We start from the raw sequence: 7,765 nt of genomic DNA on the forward strand, positions 1-7,765 counted from the left end.
CCAAATTCAAAAATTCGGCACTCATCGCTCGACTTTCCTACAGAATACCCTAAATAACAATATTAATTAAAAAATAATCAATACCAACTTCATAACAATCAAATTCTATATTTGGCAATAAATTTGAGTTTCTTCGGCTCTTGAAAGTCTAATCAAAATTTTTGTATCAATTAAACTTAATACTGTTCAAAAAAAAAAAAAGCACCAAAAGCACTAAATGAAAATGCCAGAAAGCACCAAGTTGGTGCTTTTTTTGAAAAGGCACCAAAAAGGCAATTTGGTGCTTTTTAGAAATCGAAAAGCACTAAATTTGGTGCTAAAAGCACCAAATTGGCAACACTGACCTTCCGTCACCCTCCAACCAATCATGCATCATGCGTTATGTGTGTCACATACAGGGCTGCCAATTTTGCCGATTTATCGGCATTTTGACGATTTTTACTCACAAAATGAACAATTCCGATTTTTTCCCGATTTTAACGATATTAACTACGTTCTTTAGACACGTAGCTTAGGGAGTAAAAGTTTTTACATTTTGAACAAAACTTTTGAAAATATTAAAATAAATTTGAAAAATTTTGGAGAAAAAATTCGGAAACAAAACGTGTAGTACTTTGGCTTTTAGAGACAAATAATCATGATTCTTCCAAACTCCACAGCAAACGTAGAAATTTTTAAGCCAAGAAACTAAAAATAGATAATAGCTGGAGAATAATTCATTGGATGGAATATTCTGTTCTAAAAATAACCTAAAACTAAATAACTCAAGTTGTTTTAATACCAAAATTGATAATGATTAATGTGCAATAGAACTTTTACTAATTACGATAAAATTCTAGTACAGTATAAAAAATAACCACATAACAGGTTGGCTGATAAGTCCCCGGTCTGACACACAGATGGCGTCGCTAGTATTAAATGCATATTATTTTTATATAGTACCAACCTTCAAATGATTCGTGTCAAAATTTGACGTCTGTGAGTCAATTAGTTTGTGAGATAGAGCGTCTTTTGTGAAGCAACTTTTGTTATTGTGAAAAAATGGAAAAAAAGGAATTTCGTGTTTTGATAAAATACTGTTTTCTGAAGGGGAAAAATACGGTGGAAGCAAAAACTTGGCTTGATAATGAGTTTCCGGACTCTGCCCCAGGGAAATCAACAATAATTGATTGGTATGCAAAATTCAAGCGTGGTGAAATGAGCACGGAGGACGGTGAACGCAGTGGAATCCGAAAGAGGTGGTTACCGACGAAAACATCAAAAAAATCCACAAAATGATTTCGAATGACCGTAAAATGAAGTTGATCGAGATAGCAGAGGCCTTAAAGATATCAAAGGAACGTGTTGGTCATACCATTCATCAATATTTGGTTATGCGGAAGCTCTGTGCAAAATGGGTGCATCGCGAGCTCACATTTGACCAAAAACAACAACGTATTGATGACTCTGAGCGGTGTTTACAGCTGTTAACTCGTAATACACCCGAGTTTTTCCATCGATATGTGACAATGGATGAAACATGGCTCCATAACTACACTCCTGAGTCCAATCGACAGTCGGCTGAGTGGACAGCGACCGGTGAACCGTCTCCGAAGCGTGGAAAGACTCAAAAGTCCGCTGGCAAAGTAATGGCCTCTGTTTTTTGGGATGCGCATGGAATAATTTTTATCGATTATCTTGAGAAAGAAAAAACCATCAACAGTGACAATTATATGGCGTTATTGGAGCGTTTGAAAATCGAAATCGCGGCAAAACGGCCCCATATGAAGAAGAAAAAAGTGTTGTTCCACCAAGACAACGCACCGTGCCACAAGTCATTGAGAACGATGGGAAAAATTCATGAATTGGGCTTCGAATTGCTTCCCCACCCACCGTATTCTCCAGATCTGGCCCCCAGCGACTTTCTCTTGTTCTCAGACCTCAAAAGGATACTCGCAGGAAAAAAATTTGGCTGCAATGAAGATGTGATCGCCGAAACTGAGGCCTATTTTGAGGCTAAACCGAAGGAGTACTACCAAAATGGTATCAAAAAATTAGAAGATCGTTATAATCGTTGTATCGCTCTTGAAGGGAACTATGTTGAATAATAAAAACGAATTTTGACAAAAATGTGTTTTTCTTTGTTAGACCGGGGACTTATCAGCCAACCTGTTATAGACATATCTATCGGAAACACCATAAAAAATCACCTGTTTTTGGAAAACACGGGACTTTTTCTTTAGTTTAAAAATATTTAATTAAAAATGTTACTCAATTAATAACAATATTTTAGAAAAATAGATTTTTTATACAAAAATTACGAAATGTTTTTGTTTAACCAGAAAATGATTTTTATGGTAATGTTATTTGTATACAAAACTGATTTCTTTATATATTTTTTTATCGAAATGCATAGTTGTGTACATTAATTTTCTGTTTTGTACACTCATAGAAAAAATCATGTAAGGCGTGCTCATTTCAAAACGATTCGTTCACATGTGGTGTCAAGCTGTGAACAGGCGGTGTCAATCTGACAACGATAAAATGACACCATGCGTTGTCAAAGCAACACAACCAGCGTTCATGATCTGAAAACGTTATGGTTACGACTTTATAAACAAAATTAAAAAAAAAAAAATTCCGCTAGCATGACTCGAACCTGTGTTTTCTGCACCATACGCGTTAACGGTCGCCTTAGCACATTGCTAAGGCGACCGTTAATATAATCGTTATAATAATCGTTAGACATAACGTCTAACGATTATTATAAGACTTTTCATGGCCAAAGAAAAACGAATGCCGTTCATGAAATCGTGAACGCCCGTGGACGAAATTGTGAACATTCCGTTTTTATTTTTTGTGAACGTTTCCGTTTCATTTTGTCACCGTCCGCTCACGACTATGGAACGTAATTTTTTCTATTAGTGTATACACTCAAAAAAAAGTGAACTCTATAATTCACTAAAGCCAATTTAACTTTATTTTAGTTCATGGAATAATTATGTTTGGAGAAATTTGCCTTTACTCTAATAATTTTTGGCATACGTTAGTTAAATTAACTAAAACCGAAAAAATATACTCAAATGAAGTATAAAGATTAACTAAATTCGTGTCTTCCACAAAATAGTTCAGAATTTTTTTAAATTTGTAAATTTTACCAAAAATGCGTCCATCGTATGTCACTAAAGACATTCTTGAAATTTTTAACTCCAAGTTTTTCCTTGAAACTATAAAATTTTCTTTAACAAGTGAAAAAACTTAGTTACGTCTAATAATTTTTTTTTTTGAATTTGACGAAAAATATTTACTTATTTTTATGACATCAGCGTGATGCCAACGTTTTTAATACTGTGTAGTTAAAATTTTCTACAAATATTCAAAATTTTCTAAAATTAACCGAAAGTTTTCTTCCTGGTGGGTTCACTGTTTTTTCAGTGTATGAAATAAAAACGTTTGTTCTGTTTTTTACCCAAAAAAATACGTTTAATTTTAACATTATTTATATTGCCGATTTTGACGATTTTTAAAATGTAAATGGCGATTATGACGATTTTTATTGAAAAAAGTGACGATTTTTCTTGAAATTTTAATGGCAGCCTTGGTCACATATCAAATAGAAGGAACATTTTTTGCACTTTTGTGTTGTGTGAGCGTGTGTGTGCGTATGAGTTTCTCTGGCTATATTGTTGTGGTGGGCTTCCCAGCGGCGGAAATCGCTCTTCATAAGGCCTTTTAAAAGGCATTTATTTGCAGACACAAGGCATTGACTTCCCATTACATATTCATTGTATTTTTACACAGGGTGTCATAGCCGACCAAGGGCTCCGACTTCAACTTACAGCATAAGGGCTAATATAAGGTCATTATTTTAAGGCCTTTTAGGAATTGCCTCAAATAAGTTCTTTCTAATGTGTGATAAAATAAGGCCTTTTATAATGTATACATCAAAAGGATTTATGAAGCATATATAAATAGATGCCTCTTAATAGGTGTTTAAAATAATGCCAATTTAATGCCTTTTTATGAAGGCTGTTTAAAAGGCCTTGTTTACATGCCTTATAAAGGACCTACTCCAAATTTCATATATAAACAAGAAACCCAAAATGTGTGCAGAATTCTTTTTATTTTATTTTGTAAATATTTATTTTGTAATAAAATTGTACTATAAAAAATAAATCACCTTCTTCATAGGAACTGATTTCGTATTGGACGTCTGATTTCCACATATTGAACAGATCATTGGCTTTCATGGTAGAAGTTGCCGCTAAATAAATAAGTAAAATTAATATATTAATGTAATCCAATATAGTATAATATTCGTCAATAAATATATACTTACCGCATATTTGACACTTCAGCTACTTAAAATAAAAAACAAACACAGCGACTTGCTCCAACGAAATCACAAACCCGAATGAAGAAACACGTGTTGCTTTAAATTGTGCAAAATTATTTTTATTCTTAACTTTCGGTTACTTATAAATTTACGGCATAAGGGCTTATCAAAGGTCTCTTAGATTAAAGAAGTGCGCATATGAAAACATGACTTGGTTTTTTTTAAAGCCGTTATATTGTTTGTGACTCGTTGTCGAAAAACTTATAAATTGGCTTACGGCATAAGGGCCTTTTAAAGGTCTTGTAAATTATAAGAGCTTGCTATGGGAATATGAGTTGCTTTTTAAAAATCGTTTTATTTTGCCTCGTTGCAAGAACAGATTGTAATTCACAATACCAAACAAGGCCTATTAGGAGTTCTATAAAATGTGTCTTTAAACATATGTTCCAGATAAGCCATTTCAAAAGGTCTCGACAAGTATGCTATGAGAAAAGGAATATCGATCTTAGTAAATAAAGACCTTTTTTAAGGCCTTTTGTTTGCAATGAATGATGAATGAGTATCAACTTTTTTTTGTAAAGAAGGAAGAGGTCTTACAAAAGGGATTATTTTATAAGACCTAATCGTATGAGTATTACCTCTAAAATAAGCGCTCCGTGAATGCTTTAAATCGAAAGTGCTCTCGATTTACGCCGCTGGGTTTGTCTCTATCTAAGTTTTTTGTGTGTTTGATGTTTTTACCATGTTAGTGTGTTTGACTGTTGCTCACTTTGCTGCTGCTAGTGTAAGTCAGTGCATGTGAATGTAAATGATAGGATGGTCATAGATAGATGCGTTGATGAATGTAACCAGGACAACGAGTAACAATGAGTGCTGTTGCAACAACAAAAACTAGCAACAAATATCAAATAAAGAGTACAAAAGTTGTACTCATCCATAAATAAACATTCAACAGTTTTAGAGCACACTCTGTCCTCTTTGATATTCATTCGATGTCAACAGAATTATACCACCTAAACCAACTAACCAACCACCCACCCATCCACCCACAACTACTAGGAGAATGAATTTTCTTTCATGACTTTTTTTCCTAAGAATGTGTCATTTAAACCCTTTTGCATTTGTATAGTATTTAGATTTGAATACACAGTGTGTTGCTGTATACGTAAGTAGTAGTTTTTATACCCTACACTAGGAAAACATAATTCACCATAAGTGATTTGTAAATTGCCTATAAATAACTTAATTCAAATCGGCTGAATCGAAGCTTTCCTTTCGAAAACTTCAGCCGTGCTGAATTGAAATTTTCCTGTAGAAAACTTAATGCACCCTTGCTGAATTGATGTTTTTCCTGTAGTAAACTTAGTTCAGTTCAGCGGAATTGAAGTTTTCCTATAGACTGAATTGAAGGTGCTAAAGAGAACTTAATTCCTATAGGTTCAGCCGAACTGAATTAAGTTTTTTGTATATAAAGTTCGGCAGATTTCACCCCGGTTGATTTGAAGTTTTACTATTGAAAACTTAACTCAGGCTTACGGAAAACTTAACTCAAATTGGCCGAATTAAAGTTTTCCCATAGAAAGTTTAATTCAGAATCCCTCAATTGAAGTTTTCCTATAGAAAATCTGCCTGATTTGAAGTTAGACTGCCTGATTTGAAGTTTTCCTACACAGAAAAAAATATCACCAAAATATTTCCAATTAAAAAGTTAATTGAAGTTGAAATTTTTTTCAATTAATAAATTAATTGATACAATTAACTTTTTAATCCTGATAGAAACATTAAGTTAATTAAGTCAATGATTGAAAATTTTAAAATTTTTAATTAAAAAATTAATTGGTACAATTAACTTTTTAATCAAATTCGGAAGACTAATTCAGTTAAAAAAGTGCTGATTTTTTTTTTTAATTTTTAATTAAAAATGTATTTCAAACAATCATTTGTTAATCCAAATAAAAACTCTAAGCCAATTCAGAAAGTAATAAAAAATAGTTACCTTTTTTTTAATTAATAAATTAATTGAGTTTTGCAATCAACATCAATTAAATTTTTAATTGAATCAATTAAAAAATTAATTTAAATTTGATGAAAAAAATCAATTAATTTTTTAATCAAGAATTTTTTCTATACCCAATTAAAACTGTGATTGACACTATCATTTTCGTGATTGAAGACATTTCAATTAAAAAATGAATTTGATCAATTAATTTGGTGATTGAATCAGAAAAGATTTTTTTTGTGTGTATTGAAAACTTAATCCAACCTTGTCGAATTAATTTTTTCTGCAGGAATCTTAATTATTCCTATCTGAATAGAAGTTTTCTTAAAGAAAACTTAATTCAGCACGATTAAATTTAAGTTTTGCAATAGTCTGGTTGTATAGAAGTCTTCCTATTGAAAACTTAATTTGGTTGAATTGAAGTTTTCCTATTGAAAGCTTAATTCAACTTGGCTGAATTGATGTTTTCCTATTGAAAACTTAATTCAACCTGGCTGAATTGAAGTTTTCTTATAGAAAACTGTATTTAATATGGCTGAATTGAAATTTTCCAAAAGAAAATTTAATTCAGCACTGCTGATTTGAATTTTTCCTAAAGGAAATTTAATTCAGTACTGCTGAATTGTGGGTTTCCTATAGAAACATTAATGCAGCCTTGCTGAATAGTGGTTTTCCTACAGAAAACTTTATTTATCCCGGATGAACAGAAGTTTTCTTACAGAAAACCTAATTAATCCTGGCTGAATAGAAGTTGTCTTATAGGTTAGGTTAGGTTAGGTTAGGTTATGTGGCAGCCCGATGTATCAGGCTCACTTAGACTATTCAGTCCATTATGATACCACATTGGTGAACTTCTCTCTTATCACTGAGTGCTGCCCGATTCCATGTTAAGCTCAATGACAAGGGACCTACTTTTTATAGCCGAGTCCGAACGGCGTTCCACATTCCAGTGAAACCACTTAGAGAAGCTTTGAAACCCTCAGAAATATCACCAGCATTACTGAGGTGGGATAATCCACCGCCGAAAAACTTTTTGGTGTTCGGTCGTAGCAGGAATCGAACCCACGACCTTGTGTATGCAAGGCGGGCATGCTAACCATTGCACCACGGTGGCTCCCTTGTTGTCTTATAGAAAACTTAATACTGCACGACCGAGATGAAGTTCTGCAATAGCCTGGCTGAATTCAAGTCTTCCTAGTGAAAACTTAATTCAGCTGAATTGAAGTTTTCTTATAGAAAATTTAATTCAGTACGATCGAATTGAAGGTTTGCTAAAGAAAACTTAATTCATCCTGGCTGTATTTAAATTTTGCTAAACAAAACTAAATTCAGCCTGTATGAATTTAAAAGTTAATTCATTCCGGCTTAATTCAAGTTATGGTACTGAAATCAGCCAGGCGGAATTGAACTTTTCCTATAGAAATTTAAATCAGTCCGAGTGAATTGAAGTT

The sequence above is a fragment of the Haematobia irritans genome, chromosome 1, assembly GCF_050003625.1.
Source record: "Haematobia irritans isolate KBUSLIRL chromosome 1, ASM5000362v1, whole genome shotgun sequence".
Taxonomy (NCBI): domain Eukaryota; kingdom Metazoa; phylum Arthropoda; class Insecta; order Diptera; family Muscidae; genus Haematobia; species Haematobia irritans.